The sequence below is a fragment of the Notechis scutatus genome, chromosome 2 (assembly GCF_049901735.1).
Source record: "Notechis scutatus isolate UNSWTSFEM ecotype Mainland chromosome 2, rNotScu1.2, whole genome shotgun sequence".
NCBI lineage: Eukaryota > Metazoa > Chordata > Lepidosauria > Squamata > Elapidae > Notechis > Notechis scutatus.
Window position 1 is genome coordinate 241,513,201 of NC_142010.1, and position 27,909 is coordinate 241,541,109.

The 27,909-nt window shown below is 39.5% G+C and overlaps 1 long non-coding RNA gene across 1 annotated transcript; it reads left to right on the plus strand.

Moving 5' to 3' along the window:
* Positions 1-5,018: 5,018 nt before the first annotated feature.
* LOC148132573 (uncharacterized) lies at positions 5,019-27,766 on the plus strand. The gene is made up of 5 exons (XR_015747364.1): positions 5,019-5,208; positions 8,856-8,917; positions 13,438-13,588; positions 20,299-20,374; positions 27,111-27,766. It is a non-coding gene; the product is annotated as an uncharacterized LOC148132573 (long non-coding RNA).
* Positions 27,767-27,909: the final 143 nt, after the last annotated feature.

The following is a 27,909-nucleotide window of genomic DNA, read 5'->3' on the forward strand; positions in this document are numbered from 1 at the left end:
TTACTGGATGCCCTTTGAACTACTCATAGACCATCAGTCAACCTTGGGAGATCTTGAGGAGATAAAGTGAAGTGAGATATTCATATAAGCTGCCTTGAACCCTTGCAGGAGAAATAATGGGATATAAATCTAACAAAAAAAATGCATAAATAAGAAGCTGCCTTATTAATTATTATTAGTCTATGTAACTCAGAACTGCCTACTTTGCTTAATAAAAGTTCTCCAATTTATCTCAGAAATCTATTTACTAAGGCATCAGGGAAATAAAGATTTTTGAATCTGTGATCTTTTGAATGAAAATCACTTTTAGCCTTCTGCTGGAAAATGCCAATTCACCAGTTTTGTTGAATAGAATCACTCCAAGATTTGTCTAGAAAGATCTCTGGGTGGTAAACTTGGTGGCGTGTCACACAAGGTGGTTTTTCAAGAACTTAACTTCAGTTATTAGCTTCTAAATGAGAACTGTTGGTACTTTCCTTTTTAAGTGCAATGGAGAATAAATGTTTAAAAATGGCAGACTCCTCTTTTTGAGGAGCAGAGGAAGTCCTTTGCTTTCTAGATCATTTTTTGAAGCAGAGGAAGTCCTTTGTTTTCTAGATCATTTTAGGACTCCGTCTCTTGGCTCAAAAAAGCAATGCGGAAACCTCAGATGTCATGAGGTCAACTCAAATTAGGAACTGTATTCCTTTGTGAGACATGGAGCTGCCTTGAATATTTGAAATGACATTCGCATGATTACTCACATGATCATTTTTCGGAGGAGGGGATATGGGTTAAAGGAAGATGGCTAGAATTTACTGATTCAGGAACAAGTCATGTGACCTTCTAACAGAGTGTAGTACCCTGAACCACCCCTCTCACTACAAAGCATTGAAAAATAGGTCAGTGAGATGATGTAACAGGGATGAGTTAATGAAGAAACTAAACAGAATCTGAGCACTTGTTGAAGCTGTCATTCAGTGGTCACCAGATGTCTTTCATTAGCTTATGTGTAAATGCTGTCAGATATCAGGCCATTGGCCCAGAGAAGTAAAAGTTTTCCCATGATTTTCTACAATGGAAAGGAGAAGTAGTTATGTCCCTGGAGAGTGATAATAATACATGAATTTAATTTAACTAAATTTAAATCAAATCAAATCTCCCCCCCCCCCCCCGATCTTACTCATATCTTTGTTTTGGTCTTTACTATATTTTTGGAATGTGGTCCCCAGCATATCATTCAATAGTCAAATGCATACTCTTAGTTTGAAAAAATGAATTATATTGGTGCAGGTCCTTCCATTAGGTAGAATTATTTCTACTGAATATTGATGGAAAGAACAGAGAAACTGAGATATAGTGGAATAGAATATCCACACTGCTGACTTTGCATACTCCAAACTACATTTCTCCCTTCAGATGCAATAGAACAGTGGTTGCGAACCGGTGGGCCACAGCCCACTGGTGGGCCGTGAGAAAATTTTGGTGGGCCGCAGAGAAATATCCCCCAAAGCACCCGTCCAAAGCCCACACACCCACTGGCCCCCACCCTTCGGCCGAGCGCAAACCTGCAAAAATCTGCGCAGCCCTCACTGGGCAGGATGTGGTAATGGTGCTGTTGCAGCAAGAAGGGGCTGGCGGCAGAGGCAGGCTGAAGCGGCAATGGAGATGGCCAGAAGGTGCAGGAACGCCACGCTACTTGCATTTGCACGGCACTCCCACACCTTCCAGTTTGCCTCTCCTGGCCTGGGCTTTTTCTCGATGGCTATGGGCTGTAGGGATGGCCCAGGGCAGGAAAAGTACTGTCTGGTGGTGGCAGGAGGGGGAGGAGTGGGCAAGTCTGTGCTCACCATCCAGTTCTGAGGTCCAGAATGGGGCATCGGCATCAGTTTCTTCGTCCCTCTTGGTGCTCTGCTCCGCTGCCCCCCCGCACGGCTCCAGGGGAAAGCACAGGAAAAGCAAGCAGAAACATAGCTCTTGCTGGGGCGAAAGAGCTGAGATCGAAGAAGGCATAGTCAAGAGAAAACAGAAGCTACTGCCTTTGAAAAGCGCCGCTTTCTGTTGCCTGCGCCTTCTGATCTCTGCTCTTTCGCCCCAGTGAGAGCTGTTTCTGCTTTCTTTCTTTTCCTGGCAGGGGCAGCAGAGGTGTCAGGACTGCTCTTCCCTCTAAGCAAGCCAGGCCTGGAGGAACGTGAAGAACTGCGAGCGAGCTCCGGAGAAAGGCGTGTTGAAACACACGTTTCCAGCACGCTCTCCTCTGTCCCAAAGTAAGATTGAGTCGGGGGAAGGGTAGGAGGGAAGGAGAAGTCCAGCTGGCTTTCCTTTGGCATGGGGTGGAGCGGGAGAGACCAAGTGCCCAGACCAAAAGAGTGCCAAGGAAGACAGGCTCCTAATAACCAGCCTGTTTGTGCAGGTGAGAGCTCCAGCTTTTCTGGACTCGACACCCCCCCCCTTCAGCCTCCACACAGGGTGGGATCCTTCTCTACTTGGAAGTGACAGGAGAAACCTGGAGCTTAGCCTCGGGGAGTCCTCTTCTTATATGGTGGCTGAAGGGGGAGGTGTTGCCTGGTTATTAGGAGCCTGTCTTCGTCGGCAATTCCAGCCCAGCCCTCCTACCCTCCCGCAGCTCCAGGCAGCCACACCTGGCAAAGGAGGGAGAGGTTTCCTCTGACTTGGGGCAGATATGACTTGGCTCTGTTTTTCTTCCATTTGAGGGGGAGCTGGTTCCTCCCCGTCCAGATCTTCCCAGCCTCCAGGCACCAAGTGGCTTTTTAAATCTTCCCTCTTCCTCCCCAAAGGATGATAGAGGCCCCTCCTTTCCCTTCGCTCTGCCCCACAGTTATGTTTAAGCATTTATGATTTTGTTATAATTAAATAAGCATTTGTGTGTGTGTGTGTGTGTGTGTATTATTTTTAATATTAACTTTATATTTAATATAAAAATAAAATTTTAATATTAAATATATGATTTTTTTTTAAAAAAAATTGTATTAGTGGTCCTCGGGATTTAAAATTATGAGTTTGGTGGTCCCCGAGGTCGTAAAGGTTGGCGACCCCTGCAATAGAACATATTCCACCAGTAATATAAAAGTGAATTTCCACATCCAGTTCAATCAGAACATCAATGAACATCATCTTCTCCTTTGACCAAAAATATTCAGCTTGTTCTGAACAAACAACTCATTCCTGAATTCTGCTAACTATGAAGATGTTGTGCTAACTATTTTAGCCCAAGTGACTGGCACAATAGAAGGACTTGAGATAAAGCAGGAAATGCTTGATTTGGCTCACAACTCTCCAGCATATTAGTGACCTGATACTCAGGCTATTTATGAACAGCATCTAGCATCCTTGGGCATTAAAACCATGTCCAAAAATAGTCTAGTCAATAGGTTGGTAGAGTAAAGAATAAAGTACAATATGAAATGGGAGGAAGATTGTGGGAAGTGTCAGGCGATCTCAATGGTCCACACATATACATAGGTCTTATGGTAGGTCACAAGCAGAATAGGGCTCACCCTGGCCAACTCTCCCCAGCCAACTCACCAAAGGACAACTGGCCACAGGATAACTCACCATAGAACAATTCAACACGGAACAACTCAAGAGAGGAACAAGTGAATTGCAGCAGGTCTTGTCTTGCTTTAGGTTTGAACGTTTTCAGATTAGAAGTCCTCAAAGCTGGGATGAACTGCAATTCTATGTGTCCCTCTCTTGAGTTATCCCACAATGAATTGTCCTGCAGCAAGTTGCCTTGTCATGAGTTGGCTGCTGTGAGTTATTCCACGGCAAGATGTCCCATTCCACTCAGTCATTGGGCAGTGCAATAGCAATAACACTTAGACTTGTATACCGCTTCACATTGTTTTACAGCCCTCTCTAAGGGGTTTGCAGTATCAGCCTATAGCCCCAACAATCTGGGTCCTCATTTTTCTGAGCTCGGAAGGATGGAAGGTTTAGTCAACCTTGGGCTGGTGAGGATCGAACCCCTCTAAGTCAGCAGAATTAACCTGATATACTGCATTCTAACCACTGCACCACCACGGTTCCAGTGCAATTTATGTCCTCATAGTTTTCTGCTGATTTAGGAACTGAAGAAATGCACAATTGTTTTGACTCGGGTGGTGGGGGGGAACCTTAACAATGAGTGTAGTTACAGTTTCCTACTAACCTGTATTTTCCTATTCTATTAACATATCCTATTTCTTATCCATGGCACCCACAGACAAGATGCAAACACTTATGAAGTTCTACTGGCTTTCTTTTCAAGGTCTCTGAGAAGGCAGCTGCCACCCACCATGTCTCCTTGCTTACTGCAGCATTCCAAATACTTACACCTCACTTAATACAGTAACAAAGTCAGCTTGGCTGCCATACAACCTAGAATGTGCTGTTACAGCTGTGAAGTAGCTAACTTGGGCAGCCATATATCATGAATGCTTTGTTTGAGGCGTTCCTAGAATAGCTTTTCTGCCATGAGGCCCTTAACTGACAGGCTTCTAAAGATGCAAGACAAATAACTATTTTGGCTAGAATTCCAACTAATGTAGTAATGTTTGGTTTGGTTTTAAAGAGGAGAAGGACTATAAATATAATATATTTATATATAAATATAAATATATAGGGTTAGGATGTAAAATTATTTCCATAATCATTCACCTAAGCAGCTGAATATTTAGCTGGGTCCACTTGAGTCATTCTGGAAATGCAGATAGTCAAATTAGCTGTGTGTCAATTTGCAACTGGACCAAAACAGGATAATTTGTAGCTATTAAAAAGGACTAGGCAAAAGGAGAAAAGTTTGGAAACAGACTAGAGAGAAGCATATGGTAAAAGCTGGGCACATGTCCACTGTTGCAAACTTGCACTCTTCTGAGACTATATGTAAACGAAAATCACAGAGGAAAGGTACGTTAGGGAGTGGGTGGGTGGAAGGTATTAACCAATAAACTTCTTCTTTTAAAGCTAGCAAGCGGCTGTTTGTAGCAGACTTCCTTTATGTCCTGTTTTCTTGCCAAGGTTTATTTCGTAGTGGATAGACTGGTTCAAATAAGAGTGAAAGAATGCTTGACTCTCTGGCATGGCTTTCTTCCTGAATGCACTGAGTCTGTCCCAGTGGTGGGCTGCACTTTCATTCACAACTGGTTCGCTGGTTGTGAGCGCATGCGCACGCCCTTTTGGGAGTGAAACAGAGCTTCAAAATACAGCTAATCAACTCAGGCAGCTCCAGTGAGTACAGCAGGGGCGTCGTGGAACTCAGCTGGGCAGCAGGGGCAGGGGGAATGAGCCATAAAGTTAGCTATATATGGAAAGAATATTACAAGGGTGGGTGGGCGGTCCCAGCCAGTGATCACAACTAAGAGTTCACCCAAACCTGCGCGACCACGCAGCAGCCCAGCACTGGTCCGTCCCATTTAGATTGAAGCATAAGAAGATACAGGTAACATCTTCAACCTATGATCACGACTGAGCCCAAAATTTAGGTTGCTAAGTGAAAAATTTGTTAAGCGAGTTGTGCCCCATTTTACGACTTCCCTTGCCACATTTGTTAAGTGAATCCCTGTAGTTGTTCAATTAATCACAGGTGGATCTGGTTTCCCCATTGTCTTTGCTTGTCAGAAGGTTGCCAAAGGTGATCACATGACCCCGGGGCAGTGGGACACTAGTGGTAGAGACACATCATCAATGTGAGTCAGTTGCCAAGCATCTGAATGTAAATCATGTGACCCTGGGGATGCTGTAATGATCCTAAGGGTGAAAAATGGTCATAAGTCACTGTTTTCAGTACCGTCGTAACTTAGAACAGTCACTAAGCAACCTGTTGTAACTTGAGAACTATCTATATTTGCTGAAGCAGACAATAAGTCCAACCTGCCCAAGGCTCAGTTTTCAATAGTATGTCTTTCTAAAGTCTACAGACAGGACGTGGTATCTCACAGGAGCAAGCCATTCACCCAAATAGGAATCTGTTTATGCTGCATATTACAATTTCAGATAGAAGTGAGACACAGCATTCACTGATGGCACGTTTGGTCTGTCGCCAGAGTCTGTCCTTTCATTCTTTTCCTCATCTGTGTAACTAAAGATTGCCAGGCCTTCTTCCAGACACATTAATGGCAATAGTTATGATGTTCCTCATTAATCCCTTCCCACTCTTTTTCAGGTAGGGCCTAACCAAACTAAGCAATGGCTTAAGTTAGACCATTTATCTCTTGAGACCGACAGCTTAATTAACTTTGCTTTCGGTTATTTTATTATTGGTGGCTGAATTATACCAAGTGACCTTGTGTAAACAATAAAGTGGAACACAGGGCTGAGAGGGAACAGAGAACAGTACAATAAAAAGTAAACAAGGAAAGTTACACTAACCTTTTGCTGGGCTGGAATGAAAGCTTATAAGCAACTGCTCTTTCCTAAAGCTAACTTTCTCTGAAAATTGAGAAGCAATGGATAACTGTTTTCTGCACAACTTAAAAAATTGTGATGTCTAATGTCTACTCTTTCCCCCTATTTATTTATGGCTTTACCAGGTTACATGAATCCCTGTATCTCTCACTGTACAAATTCTATGTAATATACATTTTTGAAATCGTTAGAAATTTTGAAGTCTTCTATTTCCACAGTTTGAGAGTACTAAACCAGGAAGGACCAGAACTAGTATAGCACTGAATTATACAGTTATTACACTTAGAAGATACCATATGGACATCTGACACCTACCTGGACCTTCCATTAGTGTTATCTAGTCACTTCAATACTTCTATGCCTTTTCTTCTTGGTTTTTTTTAATCTTTAAACCAAACAGGCACTGAACAACCCTTCAGATTGAGGATATCTTCAACTAGTGGATCATAAGAGCCATGGTAGTGCAGTGGTTAGAATTCAGTACTGCAGGCTACTTCTGCTGACTGCTGGCTGCCAGCAGTTCGGCAGTTTGATTGTCACCGGGTCAAGGTTGACTCAGCCTTCCAAGTTTGGTAAAAAGAGGACCCAGATTGCTGGGAACAATATGCTAACTTTGTAAACCGCTTAGAGAGGGCTGTAAAGCACTGTGAAGCAGTATATAAATCTAAGCTATTGCTATCCTCCGGTGAATCTTTAACTTGAGAGCTTTCCATGGCTACCTGACCCACATAGTTTTTACAAAGAGACAGAAACATTTCAAGTTTCTCTTGTCTAAACACCTCTAAATCAAAATCATTTAAAGTCAGCATGAAGAACCTAGCTAGCTGATCTTGAAAAAGATAAACAGACTGTGTGTGGTTAGTTCTCAGATTGGAGATAATAATAAAATCCCAATGTTGTAAAATGGAGTTAAAAGTTTTAACAAATACCCATGAAGTAGACAGTGGCACACCACATGCTTATTGTTGCCAAGAAAGTTACACTGATGGATACATGTTGTCAGGCTTGATGGAAGTTTTCCTATAATATAGAATCAAGTTGTGTTGTTTTTTTTAGAAATATCAAACTGAAAGCAAAGCCAGAATTTAACAGATTTTGCTCAAAATACAGCTAACCGTAAAAGTTATCCAAATTTATTTGCTGCAAAAGAACACTTGCAAGTTTACTTTGCAAGCTATGCTCCACTCTCTCTGCTGTTGTTCAGCTTTTTATGTAAGTTTTTGCCATTTGCTTCTATCCTTCAAGGTCAGCTTTGCAGTTAGAGACTAACTAGCCTGGAGGAACATAGATAACTGCGTGGGTACTAATACCAGAAAGGAGAGTTGGGCAAACAACATAGAACAATGGTCCCTTTGTTTGCTTGGCAATGGTTCATGAATAGGTAACAGTTCTAGTGTTTGAAATCTATTGAATAACTTCTGCAAACAATTATTAATCCATTATTGTTTCTGTGAGTCTCACTAGACTTGTTTGTCTTTTAATATTGAAGATGATCAGGTGCTTCATTTTTAACAAGAAATCGTATATATAGCTCTGTTGTTATATTAAACAGTATATGAGAATTAACATTTGGATGGTTGTAATAGAATAAGTCAGGATTGAACCAAGGTTGCTTTTTTAGCTGAAGGGCCTGATTAGGATGGGAGTTGCATTTGCAATATTCCCTGCCAGATACCTTCAAAAAGGATGGACATGTATAATCATTAGCTCCCAGGACTCTTGAAGGCTTGCATTTGCATCCTAGTTTCTTCTTCTAAGATTTCCTTTGAAGATCAAATACCTGTTGCAATGCCCCAGAAGCTGACTTAGGTGATAGTATCTTTACACTTTAAAGCTGGGTTCCCCAACCCTCAGGCTGCGGACTGACCCGGTCCATGGCCCACCAGGAACCAGGCCACACAAGTGAGCAAAGTCCCATTTGTGCACATGCAGGATCCAGGCATCACATGAAACCACATCCCCAGTCCATGGAAAAACTGCCCTCCACGCCTTCAATCCCTGGTGCCCAAAAGGTTGCTCTTTAAAAGATGGAGAGCAATCCCAAGTCCTTACAGTTGTGCACCATTTTTAATATCAGAGATGGAGGGGATGAAATAGCAACCATTATTCTAACTCAACCCTTCATTATTTTCTTACAGTATTAAAAGCTGTGGTGGCGCAGTGGTTAGACTGCAATACTGCAGACTATGTCTGCTGCCTGCAGGTTGCTAGCAGTTTGGCAGTTCAAGTCTCACCGGCTCAAGGTTGACTCAGCCTTCCATCCTTCTGGGGTTGGTAAAATGAGAACCCAGATTGTTGGGGGCAATATGCTGACTCTGTAAACTGCTTAGAGAGAGCTGGAAAGCATTGTATATAAGTCTAAGTGGTACATCTAAGTGACATTGCTAGTATGTGCCTGTTGTGTTAGTCCTTATATGTCCATGGTTAAAAATGGGCTTTTCTAATCACACAAGAAACTTACTTTCTTTCAGAAACAATTTTCAACACATTTTAGAATGTGAGGAAATGGACAAACACACCCTAGAGTTAAAAGGTAAAGAAGATTCGGAATATTATGCGGTATGGGAAAATTGGTATGAATTGATGGACAATAGGAGTAAGAATTGTAGAGATAAGAAGAAGATATAGAAATGTATATAAATAATTAGAAATGTATGGAAATGTGTATTTGCAACAAAGATGCCTCAGTAGTGTTAAAGATGATTGAGATGTGTAAAAAGAAAAAAGTGCAATAAAAAAAGAAAAGAAAAAAAGAAACAACGAATAATTTGGGGAATGGGTGCCTGCAGGAACAATTATTTGTTTTACACGTGATCTTTCCTCCAGGAATTCAGGTAACGTACATAGCATCCCGTCTTCCAATTTCACACACACACACACCAAAACTACTGAGGAACGAGATGGGCTGAAGGAGTTTGAGTCATAAGTGAACTTCCATGGCTGAGGGCACACTTCTCCTTGATTCTGTATGGTTCTAGTCTATGACTTCAACTATCAAATTACGAATCTATTTTTCCTCCCCTCCCTATACTAGGTGTGCACAGATTTCACACATCTAAAAAAAAATTGAGAGGTCTCTCTTTAATTTTTAGTTGAATGAGATGAAAACTTCCTTTGATGATCCTATTAAAGCTGAGGTATATAACCCCTGGCCATGGCGTTGGGTTGTGTACAACCTCCACAATCATTCGAGTGTAGTCTAGTGTCCCTCCAAATTAATGTACTAGTAACTACATGGAGACTAATATTATCAGCAATATTTCACTTATTTTTCAGGACCTGAAAATATAAATTAGACTGTACAGATGTATATGTGGTTACTCAATTTCTTAAGGAAGTAGTAGAAAGTATGACTGAAGGACATACCATAAATATTTTGCATCAGATTTAAATTTCGAAGTTAGCACAGATTAAACAAAATGTGCACAATTATATAGGCCATGAATAACATAGATGAATGGCTTTAGGCCTCAGTCCTGTGATCAGACACCATGAAGCCACACAAGGAAGAAAGTGTATGTGCCTTTCGTTCCAGTCAGCTGCCTACTCATGTGTGTTTTCATCTTCAGCAAGTAATTATGAGTTTCGATTGAAAAAGAACCAAAGACTGAGAAGGAGCAAGGAATGCTCTTTTTTTAAAAAAACTTTCCTGATGAAAAAGATAGACCTTGTTTTTCCTTTTTAAGAAAAAATCTGTAAAACTGACAACCGTTCTGCCCTTTTAGCCCAGGTGGCTGGAAGAAGAGTAAATAGTTTACTTTTTCCTTCTATTTCTATTGGTCCACTGTTGAACACACCAGGCAAGAAGGTACGAAGTCCAGTATGAGCGGGAAATCACAATAGGACACACATACAGAAGGTCTCCCAGTGCAAATGACATGTTTTCAAAGACCCATCCACAGAAAGGAAAGCAGTTGACATTGTTTGTTTATTTATTTGATTTGATTTGTCAAACACTTACAAGATAATAGGTAGAAGTATAAACATAATTATGAATACATGAAATAAATATATATAAGAAAAATAAAAGAAACAATAGGACAGGGACAGTAGGCACATTGGTGCACTTATGCATGCCCCCTACAGACCTCTTAGGAAAGGGGTGAGGTCACCAGTATACAGTCTAAGGTTAAAGTTTTTGGGGTTTGGGGAAGAAACCACAGAGTCAGGTAGAGTATTCCAGACATTGACCACTCTGTTGCTGAAATCGTATTTCCTGCAATCAAGTTTGGTGTGATTAACTTTGAGTTTGTATTGTGTGCTCTTGTATTGTTATGGTTGAAGCTGAAGTATTCATTGACTGGTAGGACATTGCAATGTATGATTTTATACACTGTACTATACTTAGATTGGACCAAATGCAGCGTAGTTCTAGGTTTTCTAGGTCTAGAATTTCAAGTCTAGTGGCGTAAGGTATTCTGCAACGAATAGAGGAGTAGAGAACTCTTCTTGTGAAATATTTCTAGACTTTCTCAACTGTGTTAATATTAGATATGTAATGCAGGTTCCAGACTCATGAGCTGTATTCAAGTATTGGTCTAGAATGTTTTGTATGCTCTAGTTAGTAGTGTGATATTACCAGAGAAAAAGCTACATAGGATTAGGTTAACAACTCTTAATGCCTTTTTGGCTATGTAGTTACAATGGGCTCTAGCACTTAATTCATTAGAGATGAGTGCTCCAAGGTCCTTGACAGAGTTTGGATCATCAACAAGGTCTTGACTATTCAGCTTGTATTTTATTTTAGGATTTTTTACCAATATGTAAGACAGAGCATTTATTTGTTGAGATTTGAAGTTGCCATTTGTTTGACCATTCTGACACATAGTCGAGGTATTTTTGTAGGGTAGCAGTATTGTCTGTGGTATTGAACAGCTTTACATCATCAGCGAAAAGAACGCAATTGCTCTTAATATGATCACAGAGGTCATTTATGTAGAGTATGAAGAGAGTTGGTCCTAGAACACTGCCTTGGGGGACACCACTATTGACAGGTACAGAATTTGATAGGACGCTTCCAATTTTGACCATTTGTTGTCTGTTTGCCAGGAATGCTTCTATCCAGTTATGCAGTTGTCCAGAGATACCCTAAGATTTTAGTTTTAGGAGTAGTTTGTCGTGTACCACTGAATCAAAGGCTTTACAGAAGTCTATGTGGTTGCGTCTATTGCTTTGCCCTGATCGAGTTGTGTAGTCCATATGTTTTTGCACTGTAAGAGTTGCAGATTACAGTATAGTTTTTTTCTGAAACCAAATTGTCTTTTCCTGCACAAGAGGAGGAGGGAAGCAGCAGGGCAATATGGCAATCAAGGCCATGGTAGAGCCCAAGCAGAAATACTAAACCATCATATCTATAACCAAAGTGAAGGAAAGGGGCGAAATCCCTAAAAGTATGTCCTAAATTGGCTTTGTTTCCAGCTGGTTAATGCATGGAGGTCAAGCAGCTTGAAGGCTGCAATGTGGAAAAGTCTATGTTCAGCTGGATGGAGCTCAAACCATTCTGACTTACTTTAAGTGTGAATGAAGTCTTATTATCTAAACAAGGCTCTGGGTAGCAGAAGTGCAGAGGAATCTCAGGGCCAGCCCTGCCATTAGATTAGTGTCTCTCAACCTTAGTGGCATGAAGGAGGGACATAATTCCTCTGCCAGCCATACTGTGTTGGGTGCAGTACATATGTACTGTATACTGGGCAGCACAGGCAGGGGTGGGATTCAAAATTTTTAACAACCGGTTCTGTGGATGTGGCTTAGGTGGTGGGCATGGCTTGGTGGTCATGTGACTGGGTGGACATGGCTTGGTGGTCATGTTATTGGCTGGGCGTGGCCAACTCAATATCACTCACATCGAGGCACGCATCTCCTCGCCTAGCCTCTCATGACTGTGGGGATGCTGCAACAGTCGTAAGTGTGAAAAATGGTTATAAGTCACTTTTTTCAGTGCCATTGTAACTTTGAATGGTCACTCCACGCAAGCAAAGTACCAGCAAAGGAGGGGGAAAAAAACTCCAGAGACGTTCCTGAGACAGGAAGTCTAGTCCTGCCAAGCATGTAATAAGGGTTAACAGAGAGACAGTTTCTGTAAGCAACACCAGAATGTTTCCTTCCTGCCTTCCTTACAGGATTAGGCCAGTAATTTCTTCTAACAACCAGTTCTCCGAACTGCTTAGAATGTTAACAACTGGTTCTAGCGAATAGGTGCGAACTGGTAGAATCCCACCCCTGAGCACAGACCATATACTTTTGTTCTGGGTCTGTGATCAGGAGGGGGTGGGGACTAAGAAAGGAGCAGTTGCAAACATTTCAAGCTCCTACCCAGCTGCTTCACCCATGAAAAAGTTTCTTCAGATTTCTTTCTTTCTTTCTTTTTGCCAGCTTCTCCCTTTACACCAAATGTGATCATATTAACATTCAGTTTTTGGAGAGTTATTGTGCTGGTGGACAGACAGATAGACAGAATTGCAATGTCCTTTATAAATTTAGGGAGGGAGGAAAGAGAGAGAAAGTGAAAGAGAGGAGGAAGAGGAAGAAGGAGGAGGAGGAGGAGGAGGGAGGGGAAGGGAGGGGAGGGGAGGGGAGGAAGGAAGGAAGGAAGGAAGGAAGGAAGGAAGGAAGGAAGGAAGGAAGGAAGGAAGGAAGGAAGGAAGAAAAAAAGACTATGAAAACCTTGGTCTTCTTCCAAGCATTGGGCTAGGATTGAGTTGAATCAGTTGTTGTATTGTACCTGGTGGAAAGATTTTGTTCTGTTTTTGTCTTGTTGCTTCTATAGGGGGTGGGGTATTTGTGAACTGTGTAGGTTCATTACATGATATGGATGGCCATACAGGTTCTATAAATAAATAAATAAATAAATAAATAAATAAATAAATAAATAAATAAATAAATAAATAAATAAATAAATAAATAAATATATTCTTAGCCAAATTAAGTTACACACTGAAAAATGTCATCTGGAAAAAGCCCCCAGGATTTCAAGCTTCTAGCATCAAAATACAGGTGGGGAATTGCATATGCTTCCTACTTACAGTCTTCCTCTGCATTTTATCAATGATTTAGATGAGGGGATAGAAGCAGAAGTCATCAGATTGGCAGACAACACAGGTTGGCAGGAATAGCCAACCCTCCAGGAGATAGGCTCAAGATACAGAAGGATCTCAACAGATTTGAACACTGGGCTCTAACAAAATGAAACTCAGTGATGAGAAAAGTAAGTTTCTACATTTAGGAAAGAAAAAAAACCAAATGCAAAAGTATAGAATAGGTAGTACCTGGCTCAATAATAGTAACTGCAAGAGAGATCTTGGACTCCTAGTGGACAATCACTTAAATGCAAGCCAATGGTGTGCTGCAGCTGCCAAAAAAGCCAATGCAGTCCTAGGTTAACAGAGGGATCACATGAAGTGTTAGTACCACTTTATAATGCCTTGGTGAGACCACACATGGAATATTGCATCCAGTTTTGGTCACCACAATATAAAAAAGATGTTGAGACTTGCAGAGAGTACAACAAAGAAGATTAGGGGACTGGTGGCTAAAACATATGAAGAACAGTTGCCAAAATTGGGTATTAGTATTCTAATTTAATGAAAAGAAGGACTAGGGGCAGGGGTATGTTGCTACCAATTTGCACCGGTTTGGGCGAACCGATTGTTAATTTTATGGCCAGTTCAGCGAACCAGCAAATCCCACCCCTGGCTGGCCCTGCCAACCCCTCCCCTGCCCTGCGCTGCCCGGAGTCCCCACATGGCCCACTTTGGATTGCAGGTAAGTGCAAGACCCATGCAGGACTCCATGCTATATCTTGTGATAATGAATCCTACAGCTTAATTCTGTACATTTCCATTTGACATTTAGCTTTCTACATGGAAGGAAGATTTATTTAATTTTATATGGCAGAATATTCAGACATCAAATTCTTAACCTGGATTTTTAATGCAGAAGTCTCCTAATACATCTGAACTGTTCAAAGAGTAGAGATCAATATGCTTTATTAAAACTTCTGCAAACATGTCAGCAATGACTTAGCAGGTTGTCACTCAACCTTTATAACACAATCCTCGCTGTGTTGTTTTTTTTCATGAAAATGTGCTGCAGATTTTTTTAATATATTGATCTCAGTCCTCCTTAAATGTTCATATCGGAAGTTTATGATTCATGGAGGATGAACAAAAGAAAATGGCACTTCCTAAAGAAAGTGAAGTTGAGATTGTGGTTGAATAGACTTCCTATACATAAATTAATTATTTTGATTGCTGATGTTCACAAACTTCCCAAAAAGATGAGCTCTAATTCTTTTAACTTTGAGAACAACTGCTGAACTAGAGTTAGTGAAAATATTTTCCAAAGGAAATATGAATTGTATTTCATTTTTTGTTAAGTTCAGTTAATGAGCATAGAATCCTATGAGAGAAGGCGAGGAAAGATTGATTATCCAGAAGGAAAAAAAAACATTCATAACATCCGGAATAAGAGATGGTCTTATTGAACTAGCCAGCTCCTGAGGATTTCCTCCTTAATTAATGAATTACATCATCAACCTTGCCTTGGTGGAAATTAAAACATGCTGAGAGTTTGCAGTACAGTATATGCAATAACCAAACCAGAGGATAGCTCAAATCCCACTGACTTCAGCCAAATCTATTTCTGTGGAGTCTTGTACATAATTCTGCAGTATTTTGCTACTTAAAGCAGTTGTACGGGGACAACTAACACTGTGGAAGTTTTACAAGTTTGTTAAGAAGACAAAATCAGAACTTTTATCTACTAGTTGCTTTCAAAAGAAATGAGAGTTTCTCAAGTTCTCCTGGATGGAGTGTAATGTTTTCGACCTTTTGACCCGAAGGCTGCTTTTCAAAAGGCAACCGGATTTCCTTAGTTTTTTCTTTGAAAACATTTCACTTCTCATCCAAGAAGCTTCTTCATTTCTCAGCTTCTTGTATGAGAAGGAAAAAACTAAGAAAAGTCTAGTTGCCTTTTGAAAAGTACATTTTGGGACAATCACGACCTGGATGATAGAGAATATTCATAGACATTTGCCCTTATTTAGTTACAAGATGGCTGAGTTCCTGTCTTTCATCATGCATAATCCAATCTCCAGCAATCTGTGTCTTCCTGGTGTTCCATCATGCTCCAAACAAATCCCAAGAAAAATCATCATGAAACTTCTTCAGATGCATTATTATTGCCACCACTAAATATGAGTCCTGCCCTTGAAAAATTATTGGAGAATGTTCCTCTTCAGAAAATCATCCACCAAAGATTTATCTGCCCATAAATTTGGTAGAGAATTTTGAAAACTCTCTTTTTCAAAGGTTTGCTATGAGAAGGCAATAAGTTTTCTTTATGACATTACAAGTATTTTGTTGAAGCTAGAACACGGGGTGTCAAACTCAAGGTCCGCAGGCCAGATCTGGCCCCAGAGGTGGTATTCAGCAGGTTCTGACCAGTTCTGGAGAACCGGCAACGGAAATTTTGAGTAGTTCGGAGAACTGGCAAATACCACCTCTGACTGGCCACGCCCCCATCTACTCTCTGCCTCCCAAGTCCCAGCTGATTGGCTGGGTCTTCTTTTGTTGCCCTGCACAGAAGAACAGAGCTGAAAAGCAGGTTAGTGGGGTGGGGAGGGAATGGGATTTAGCAGTAACCTTCCCCTGGAGTGGGGTGGGAATGGAGATTTTACAGTATCCTTCCCCTGCCATGCCTACCAAGCCACCCCCACAGAACCAGTAGTAAAAAAAATTGAATCCCACCACTGTCTGGCCCATGGGGTGCTTAGATTTGGAAACAGTGAAGGACCAGTCTATGTTGCCTCTGAAGAAGAAAGGAGAATGTAGAAGGAAGGAGAAAAAAAGGAAGGAAGGAAGGAAGGAAGGAAGGAAGGAAGGAAGGAAGGAAGGAAGGAAGGAAGGAAGGAAGGAAGGAAGGAAGGAAGGAAGGAAGGAAGGAAGGAAGGAGGGAGGGAGAGACGGAGGAAGGAAGGAAGGGATGGATGGATGGAGGGGACAATGGATCCTTAACCCCGCCCGGGCCACAGGTGCCTCTGACACGAGTGACATTGAGCTGACTATGCCCACCCCAGCCACGCCGAGCCTGTCCCACAAGGTCAAACCCTGATGCTGCCCTCAATGAATTTGAGTTTGATATCCCTGAGCTAGAGAGATGCAGGAAGGGGATGAGAGGGAGGGAGTTGAGTGTTGAGTTCTATTTGTAAGGAGGAACACCCAAGAGCATTTTGGTGGAATAGTTTAAAGCTTAAAGTATTGTAGATGCTCACATCTGTCTACTGACCAGTCCTTCAGTAATGTATTTCTCCATCAAACAAGGCAATGTCAGAGGGATGAGATTTTTTTTCTCAGTCCTAGACTAGCCAAGGTCACATTCTTCCACAGAGTGATTTGCCTTCTGCTTCATGCCATTCCTTGGGATAGACAAATAATGAGTTAATGTTTACAAACAGTGTGCTTGCATAGAATGTAAGTGGTTTTCTCTCTCTCTCTTTCTCTCTCTCCCCAGCATTGGTTTTATGAAAACATGGATCAAAGCAACAAAAGCCTATTTGTGTTTTTCACTGCAGTTGTGTACAACTCAAGCAAATCTTCAGAATAACTGGATTTTGCTTTTAAAAATAAAATGTTTACCTCTTGAAGGAAAATCTGTTGATAAGAGATTTAGTAGTGGACAGAAAGAGAAATAAGATAGCTACACTGCAAAGCAGTGGGCATTGTGCTTTGCTTAGTCAAGCTACTACACCCCTAGCATTTCCAAGCTAGTCTAGAAAACTCCTTTGTAAAGCTATACAGCAGGGCTGTCAAACTCTCGGCCCACAGCCAGATGTGTCACGCACTGGCCATGCCCATGCCCGGTTTAGCGAAGGAGGAAAAGTCCCAATACATCATGTGATACCACCGTGATAAAGTGAGTTTGACAGTCCTGCTCTAAGGGTTTACTAGCACTCAGGATTCTTAGTAGTAAGCTAATGGACCATTTCTTGCAAGAAGATTATCCATTAATGGCTAGTATCCAGCCCTCTACTTTTATGTATTTATTTACTAAACGAATCTATATAGCTGCCCAACTCACACATAGGTGATTCCATAGCTTTCCATTCATACAACCTAAGAAACTTTTCTCATTCTTCTTAATGCAACTAATGCAACTTTTCTAAAGATCTCATTCTGTCCTTTCAGAGGTTTCTCCCCATTAGTTTGGCAATTTATGTTTTTTTTTTTCCTTAGTCAAAATAGCTGGGAGAATTCATCCCACAGTCTCCTATCGCAAGAGTTAAAGAATTATCTAAGTTCAATAAATTGTATTAAAAGTACTGGTTTTGACTTATGCAGCAACTGCCACAGCTGGTATGTGAACAGTAGTTAACCTTTCCATGGCATTCCTCCAGGAGGAAATATTTTGTAGTACAGCCACTGTTTGTTTCAGTAGGAATGCACCAAGTCCAAAAATGTACACTTTTATCCAGAGACTAGTTTAGAAATTCATGATTTCTACACAGAAAGAATTTAAGAAATTTATCTATTCCTTCAGCAAGAATATCTCTGGGAACAGGGACAAACTATTACAAGGAAGCAATACGGCCAGATGTAGTGGCGATGGTGATAGTAGTCATGATGGAGGAGAAAGAAAAGAAGGGAGAGGAGAAGGAGGAAGGTCACCTTTGCAGGCTACTAACAACCTCATAAAATTGAGTGAAGGTTTGTACTAAGCATAATGCAAATCCCATTGATATTAGGTGGGCAATAGCATGAATTTAGCAGAAAAAACCAAGTATGTTAACAAGCTTAGAGAAGAGGATTTGTTTATTTAGGAATATCTTGGTCCTCAAGCATTAAGAAATCTAAAGATCAAACCACCCTTTTAAATGAGGATCAGAAACAGAAATATTCGTTGGCATTTGAATAGTCTCATATTGTGTCAATGTCAGTAATTAATGTTTTATTGTTCACACACACACACACACACACACACACGCCACTTATCTTGCCATAGGTCTGCTGACTGTATTTATATTACATATACTGATATATATGTAACACAATACTTCAAATATAATGTAGTGGTTAAAATATGGTACCAGAATCCAGAAGTCTCAGCTTTAAATCCATCTTTAGCCATATAAGCTCTCAGGATGACTTTGGGAGAGGACTTCCTTTCAGACCAATCTGCCTATACCAGATTATTGTTACAGGGAAACATGGGAAAGGTCAGCATTATGTAGGCTTTCTTGGTCTCTTGGATGAAAAGAAACATATTAATTCTAACAAGGAAATTATGAATGAACCATAACCATGAAAGCATAGTCCAATCTCCAATGATCATTTTACTCATTTTAAATTGTGTATGTACTGGACTTTAAATCCTATAACCCATGTTGCCTAGGAAAGTGATCTTGAACACAAAACATTGCTTCTTTACTTATATACAATAACAGAGTTGGAAGGGACCTTGGAGGTCTTCTAGGCCAACCCCATGCTCAGGCAGGAAACCCTATACCATTTCAGACAAATCATTGTCCAATGTCTTCTTAAAAACTTCCAGGGTTGGAACATTCACAACTTCCGGAGGCAAGTTGTTCCACTGATTAATTGTTCTGTCAGGAAATTTCTCCTTAATTCTAGGTTGCTTCTCTCCTTGATTGGTTTACACCCATTGCTACTTGTCCTGCCCTCAGGTGCTTTGGAGAATAGACTCGTTCTTCTTTGTGGGAACCTCTCAGATATTGGAACATCATGTGCTATCATGTCATCCCTAGTCCTTCCTTTCATTAAACTATTTATTTATTTATTTATTTATTTTTATTTATTTATTTGATTTGCCAATTGTTTACAAGATAATAAGTATAAGTGTATACATAGTTATGAATACATGAAATGGGTACATATAAGAAAAATAAAAGAAGAATAAGAGAAACAATAGGACAGGGACGGTAGGCACGTTGGTGCGCTTATGCACGCCCCCTACAGACCTCTTAGGAAAGGGGTGAGGTCAATAGTAGACAGTCTAAGGTTAAAGTTTTTGGGGTTTGGGGAAGAAACTAAGCATAGCCAATTCCAGCAACTGTTCTTTATATGTTTTAGCCGCCAGTCCCCTAATCATCTTTGTTTAACTAACAGATCAGAAGCTGTATAAGACAATTCTGTACAACCATAGTAAGATTTTCTAAAGGAGAAGGAGATGAGGAATATATATCATACAAAAATCTTCCCAGTCATTGATTATAATGAATAAATATTAAACATGACCAGGAACAATGAAATTGATGGAAATAATTAAAGAAGCATAATGAAGACTTTTGACAATATTCACCAGGAAAGTGAGACAATGACTTGCATGATGAATCCATACTAATGGATCAATATTTTTGCAATAAATTTTCCTAGGAGGCCACAGGAGAAATTGTGACTGTAGTGGAGGGCTGAATCAGTAGGGCTGTGAACATATCTAGAAATGCATGTAAACATACATAAATTAGAAAAAAAAATTGTCGTCACGTTCAAAATAAAAGCAATGCAGTTGTATTGTGTACATTTATTTACATTTGATTTCTAATTTCTGATTGACCTTATGGAGGCCAGACAGGGACAACCAAAGGGTTAAGTGTGCCCCAGGCCTCTTATATACTTTTTAAACAATGAGATTGACAGTAGCATGAGTGTACTAATATTTCAAACCTTTTGGATATCATCTTGAATACTAAATAAATACCATAACACAGTGGTTGCCAACCAGTGGGCCATGAGAAAATTTTGGTGGTCTGCAGACAAATGTCCCCCTCAAAGCACCCCCCCAAGCAATATATTAAAGCATTTTGTTATATTAAATAGGTGCATTTCATATTAATAAAATGGAAATTCTCTTATCGTTATTTTACAAATGTATTTATCTTTTTTTTTTAATTCATATTAGTGGACCACGGAATTTAAAATTATGAGTTTGGTGGTCCCTGAGGTCCAAAAGGTTGGCGACTCCTGCAGCATAACAGGTATTTTAAAAGAAGTAGTCTAATTAGAAGACAAGATACTAACCAACATCTTTTTATTAGTGATGATCATTTACCATTTAATAAGATTGCTATTACTTATTTTTTACTCAGTTATTTATTTGATTAAAAACTATGTTGAATAAATTAAACATCTTTAATAACAATAATTTCTGACAAGTCTTGCTTTTTCAACTTTTCTTGAAAGCTACTAAAGATTAAAAGTATAAATAAAACTTCTGAGTAAAACTAAGGATACTTTTGTCAGACTGCAAATACTTTTGAGCCTATGTATGACCAGGTGAGTAAGCAATCAAACTCTCAAGTTTATTTGCCTTCGCTTCTCACTTTGGGAAAATAAATAATAAAAAAGAACTTCTTAGGGGAAAACAGCCATCGGCAAAATCATATTTCTCATTTTGAAAAGGTTCGGGACTTTGTCATGTTTATTTTTCACCCTCACAGGTTATCTGGGAAGGGAGAAAATAAGTACGAGACAGATATGACATAATGGCTAGAGTCTTCAGTTTAATCAACAAAAATCAAGTTTGAAATGTCCATGTTGCATTGTAAATGTGTTTGCTGTGGGTACACTAGAGTCACACCTATATTTACAGGTGTGAAAAGGCTACCTGTCCAAATATGAAGTGGATTCATTCCAGACAATTTGAATGAAATGCCAATGGTTATGGCTGTAGATATAGTTGTACTACCGGTACATACTATAATTTGTTTATCAATGTTTGAAACCACCCGTCTCTCACAGAGGATTCCTTACAGACAGCTGTGATACATACAGTTACATGTAGATAAATTCAATTATGGGGTTCACAAAGTGGCTTTAGGTTGGTTAGTATCACACCTTATGAGTTACCAAATGCTGTAGGGTTTATTTAACTATGATACATTCAAATGAGATACTATTGGTAAAGTTCTCCCAAGTTGCTAGACCAAGTCATATTTTATCAAATAACAGAATAACAGATTTGAAAGGGATATTGATTGCTTTCTAATTTCTAATTGGAGTTGGAGAGTATCTGAAAGTTATTTGTACACACTCTATACAGTGTAATATTTTTGACTCAATATTTTAGTAGAAGAAGAAAAAAAAAACTTTGCTCAGTGTCTCATGGATATCACCCACATATGCCATGTCTTTGAGCAAAGTCCATTACTGACATCACCTGAGTTTTGCGCTTTAACTACAGACCATTGGCTGTCTAACAGACTATAATAAAATGTGGCTAATTTGTAAAAACCTCAAAAGTGGATAAGCCTATAGGGGAATTAATTCACATCCTGTTCCATTCTTCTCTAATATTTCACTGGGAAATGAATAGTTAGGAATTTATGAACTGTAAACATGTGTCTGGGTAAAACTTGATGTTTTGATATTAGATATTAATGCTATCTTTTTTTTTTTTTTTTTTTTTGGAAGCTCATTGCAACAAAATCATACAAAGTTTTCAGCAGTATGAGACTTCTGTAATACAAGGGGACCCACAATTATTGTTAATTAATAGTGTATCAAAGAAGGTACAGGAAACTGGTATTTTTTTAAAAAAAAATATGGTAAAAGTATGTGTTCTATATACATTTATTCAAATCAACAGCTAATAACATTATGTGTGCGTCACAAAAGAACCTTTTTGTGTATAAAACAAAATCTAATATTCATTTACTTTCTGCTCAAAACACACACACGCACGCACACACATATATAGACTCTGTGTGTGTGAGTGTATGCATTAGAATTAAAATATATTTCTATTAGAATATATATGGTCTATGACTTTCTGTAGCAAGTAGAAGCAAGCCATATCATCATGGCAGGATTCACACATTATGGTAAACCATAATTTATTTTAACCGAGTTTTTAAAGACATAATGGCCAGTGTTACAAACTGCAATCTTAAAAGATAATTTACTAGTGTCATACAGTCTAGGTAAACTATATCATGATAACCAGGATGGTTACTGGAGTTACCAATGCCAAGATAAGACTTAAAAAGACAAAATGTATTAGTTCATTTGAAAAATAGTCTGTGCTGAAAAGATACTGAACTTGTTTTTAAATAATGCTAATGCTAATCAGAACTAATTCAAACTTTAAGTCTTACTGATATCAGTAGAACCATTTTTGAAGTAAATTCCTTAGGATCATACCTTTCAACTGCTATCACATTATATCTGAAGTGCAGTTCAGCCTTCCAAATCAAGTAGGTGTATGTTCTATGGGTCCTTTGTCTAATTAATGTTTTTTTTTCCTTTTTAGCTATCTCATGAATACGAATTACTGAAAGAAAAGATTACCACATGTAGCACAACTTGAAACTAGTTGGCATAAATATTTAAAAGAATGTAAAAAATGAGCACAACTGCTGCAAAATTACCATATAAAATGGCATATTGTGTCCTTTGAACTATGTGTGGTTGTTGCCAAGAGTATGTGCACAATGCGGAAGCTCTGAAAAGGTGAGAGAGTTTAATTGCTCCGGGTGCCAGCTCTGCCCATATATGGTCTTCATGGACTAATACCAAACTTGACTGGCTTCTCACCTGAATCCTTGTTCCGTGACTTAAGCTTGAGATCTTACAAAAGCATTATTTATGTTCATTTCTGGGAAAGAGCATTCTCACCCACACCCTTATCCTATCACTGAGAGATGTGTTGCAAGCCAACTACTGTATAAAATATCCTTTCAATTGATTTTACTTTGTTATATCAACTTCCAAAGAGCACAATACAATGCAGAGAGATTAAGAGACTCTCTAGCTCTCTCTGCATAGTGCATATATATAGACTGCATTGTAGCATATATACAGCATGGCATCTCAAGACCCTTCTAAGTACCTTGGATGTGCATATACAGAATTTGTGTCAATACTGGATATGGAATATAATGTGACTGGGAAAGGAGGATGGGAAAGGCTGGAAATTGAGATATGTTTTGCTGTATGTGCTGTATGTTCTTAGAACTCAAAAGCCCAGATGTTATTTGGTGTGTTTCAGCTGGTGTTTTGTGAACACAGTCAATTGAATCTACTATGGTTATTAAAACTATGGCTTGGTTTTGTTAATATATGTGAATATCTGAGTAAGATCATCCAAGATTTGGTAGAATAAAATAAGTACAGTGAAATGATGAAGGATTATGGAAAATAATCAAAGCTAGGAAACTACTACTAAACTTCAAAGGAAGTTTAAGAAATGAACAGAAAAGTACACATTTCTTTCCAAAATATCAACAAAGAGGCTAGCATATGTACAAGCTTATAAAGATAACCATCCGAAACCAGTGAAGTTATAGGGCAGGGTTTCTCAACTTCAGCAACTTTAAAAGGTGTGGACTTCAATTCCCAGAATTCCCCATCCAGGAGCCAATTTGAGGTAGTGGTTAAGGTATCAGGCTAGAAACTGGCAGGTGGTGAGTTCTAGTCCTGCCTTGGGCACAAAGCCATCTGGGTTACTTTGGACCAGGTACTTTCTCTCGGAAGGCAACTTTTGGAAAAAACCTTTCCAGGAAAACTGCAAGGACTTCTCCAAACAGTCTCCAAGATTCAAACATGATTGAATGGAAGAAGAAAAAAGGAGAGTTGAAAGCTCAATTTAATCCTGACAAGACAGAGGCTCTTCTATCTAGTCAATTAGACAACAGACCTAAGGTTAGACCTTGAAAATATTGACTCTTGAACATTGACAATTAAAGCTTAGGTCAGGGGTGGGATGCTACTGGTTCTGCCCGGCTCTATAGAACCGGTAGCTCTGAAGAGCAGCAGACACCGAACTGGTTCTGTGTTTGCTGCTGTTTAGCCCACCTACCCGCCCAGGCTCTTACCTGACCTTTATTTCCTGCTTTTTCAACCTCAGCTGCTTTGCGCAGCACAGCTGCGGTTGAAAAAGCAGGAAAAAAGAGGATTTTCAAACACTGTGCACCTGTGTGCTGCGCTTTTTAGCTGTCTGGGCGGCACAGCTTAAGGTTTTTTTATGCGTCTGGCGTGCATGCGCGCAAAGTAAGCATGCGCGTGCAAAACATAGTCACCAAACCAGTAGTAACACCGGCTGAATCCCACCCCTGGCTTAGGTGAACGTCTACATTAGCTTTAAATCTGGGTGCCTAGGTTGTTTTATTGTGGTCAGGAACACTTTAGAGTATTAAGGAAAGCATGCAAGCAAAATCATTTCTTGCCATTTCAGCTCCGCTTACATTAAAACATGCTGAAATTACATCCAGTTTGGATTACCGTAGTATACTCCACTCTCAAAAAATATTCATAGTCTTCCATTTGTTCAATATCTGGTAGTCAAACAATAGCCCGAACTTGGGTTGTATAGAACATACCTAATTCCCAGGTTAATCTGTTTATTTGGCTAATTATAAACATCTGGGAATAATCCAGACTTAAAATTAGGGGCAAGCTACCCCCTTTTACTTCAAGCAGAGTCATGCTTAGTAGCAGTTCTACATACTTCTTCACTTCAGGCAGCTCAGTCAGTTAATGCACAGCAGCAAAGGAATGGGAGGGAAGCACTTCACGACACTGTTAATCCAAGGAAAAGACTCAAGGGAAACACAGATCATAATTTTTAAGGCGACTGGTAACAGTGGAACCAATTATCAAAAGAAGTAGGAAATTCCCGCACATTGAATGTGCTCAAACAGAGATTGCGCAGCTATCTATTGTGGCTGCTTTAACCAGATCTTGCACTGAGAAAGCTATCGGAATTGAAGGGATAAATGCCCTTTTCCAGGTTTATGACTCTAAGAGTAGAAGCTGCAAAACAAAAGTTATTTTAGCAACTAGTTTAATGAATGCAAAAACTTTCAAGTCAGAGATCCTAGAGCTCTGGCCATGGCCTCAACAAATCATTAATAAAGTTCCTACTTGTGAGAGTGGTTTGGTTCTGAAGAAAGTCTTTACCCGCAATTACTTCTTTTTGAAAGGTCAACAGTAATATTTATGGGGGATACTCAAAAAATCAAGATTATGGCCACAATTGTGCAACATTTTATAGGACAACTTTTGTTCTCTTTTATTTTTTTTAAAAAGGATGTAGCTCCAATTGCATAATTGTAGGTGTCATTTAGACTATTTTATCCATGGAAGCAAGTGGACCAGGAATTTTAAATATATAATTTGTTGAAAATGCTGACTGAATTATAATGTGGTAGGCTATCATTTATGTTTTCGAATTTATATTTGAATTGAGTTTACACACCAAACTAAGCCATCAACCATGGTTTAAAAACCAGACTGTTTGAACCAGACTATGTGCTAAGTCATAAACAAATCAGGTCAAGCTTCTGGATTATATGCAGTGTTATCCTGTTTTGTTTCAGCCTAATATTGCCTGATTGGTTGCATTAGTGAAACATTAAAACCTAGCCAACATTCTTGATTATATAACCTCTCCTTTGATTGAGACCATGGCATCTGAATTTGGGATTGCAGCTCCTGAAACACACCAAGAGTTGGAAATCCTGAGAGTTATTGGCCAATCTAGTCTTTTTTTAATGCATTTTTTAAAAAAGAAATATATACCTGGAAATAACATCACAATATAAACTAATCCATTACCAGACTTTTAACTGGCATTTCATAAAATGATTTTATGCTTTTCAGGAACATTAATTATACCACAAAGATAAAGAGAAGTATTTTGTCTCATATTAATACATTTATTTGAGGTTATTAATAAACTTTGAGGTCTGTCAGCTTTTATATGCAACATTTGACATTCATCAGATATTAGCCAGTGACATGTAATGAATGTCTACTTCAAAGACGTGGCTTCTAGCTCCTTTCAAGTAAGGAAAGCTGTCCAGAATAGTTCAGTATGTGCAGTTCAAATGTCTTGGTGTAAAAATACAGGGAGAACAAGGAGCTACATTTAACCTTTTTGTTTATTTAAGTTCCTTTTAGGCACCCTGGTGCCTAAAGGATTGACTTTTTCTAGGCCTAGAAAAGGAGGGACAATTTGGGGTGGAAGCCTCCCACCCAAACTAGCATAGGAAAGCTTTCTGTTGCCAGGGGAGTGAGGAGAAAATTCACAAAACAACCTTTTAATGGGCTTTATGGTGTTTGTTCTGTTGCAAGAAAGCCAAGTCAAGGATAAGAAAGATGATGGTTTGTTCCAGGGATGCAAAAGCTGTGTGTACTTAAGAGGAGTGACACAAGCAGTTGTATTTCTTCCTTTCCTTCTCCTGAGACCTAGAAGGAAAGTTTTCCTAAATAACCACGTAGAGAAGAATTGTGCTCCCAGGAGACGGAATGCTAGTGTGTGCAGTTACTCCTCCTCCACTCCTCCACCTCCACCTCCTCCCTCCTCAGGCTTTCCAAAGGCTAGCTTCTGTCCTCTGACAGGAAGTACACAACGGATGTTTGATGAAAAGGCTACTGGTGCTTATCTATCATTTGCAAGGGTGGGGTGTTTTTCTTTTTCTTTCTCTCTCTCTCACTCTCTCTCTCTCTCTCACACACACACACACACACACACACACACACACTCTGAGGGAGTGGTCTACTCTGTGAGTATGTTTGCTCTAAAAGATACATGACCCAGCTCTTTTTCAGAGTTATTGGTTTCTTCAGCTAAAGCTCATCCACATGATTCATCGAGCTGTCAGATAGATTTGCCAAAGAAAGCCTCCTAAAATCATACCTCTTAGGGAATAACAGTGGTGAGGAAGGCCAGGCAAGCACGTCACACAATCAGCCTGTTTTTGCACTTTACAGGAAGGAAGATATGTTGTCTCGAGATCAGTTGATGAGCCGACTTTCCTGTGAAGAAGAGGACCTCTCCCCAGCCTGCCTCCATCCTGTGAATTACCACCCCCGTAATTCCCAACCAGAACTTTCTGAAGCAGCTTTCGCTTCAGCTGTGCACGGGACTACAGAGTTTAACATTAAGCAAACAAATAAAAACCCCATTGTGAACTTTTCCCTGTTTTAAAACCAATATTTCATATAAAATGGACTAAGCAACAAAAGAGGGTCTGCTATCTCCAGTCACTGTCTGGCTTTCTAGTGGTCCTCGACTTATCAATGAATAGTTAAAGCTATTGTAGTTAAATGGATTGGAGTTCTGTAATCATTATTTGGAGAGGGATTTAATTACACTGAGGAGATTCATTGGAGGAGATTTGAATTTTGGTTTCTGTTGAAGCTACTGCACAGCTGAAGTAGGAGGTGAAAGTCACCAAACTCTTTTCCCGAAATGATGCTTGTCTGTTTCTTTCTAGCATAGAGTGACAAATGCAACTCAGGGAGCAGGAAATTGTGGATGTCACACATTTATCAAGAGTACAGTTTATTAATAAGCCATACTTAATCTCAGAAGGAAATTTGTTGTGTTGTCAGAAAGACTAAATACAAAAATTCAAATTTCTAAAGTACAGTATGTAGATGTCTTCTTCTTGAATTTATGTGTTGTACATCCATAAAAAGCAGCTAGATATCCTGAGACAATCCTGAAAGGAGGTGTTTTTCTCTCTGTTTGTCTTGCGCTCTTTCTTTCTTTCTCTTTCTTTTTTTA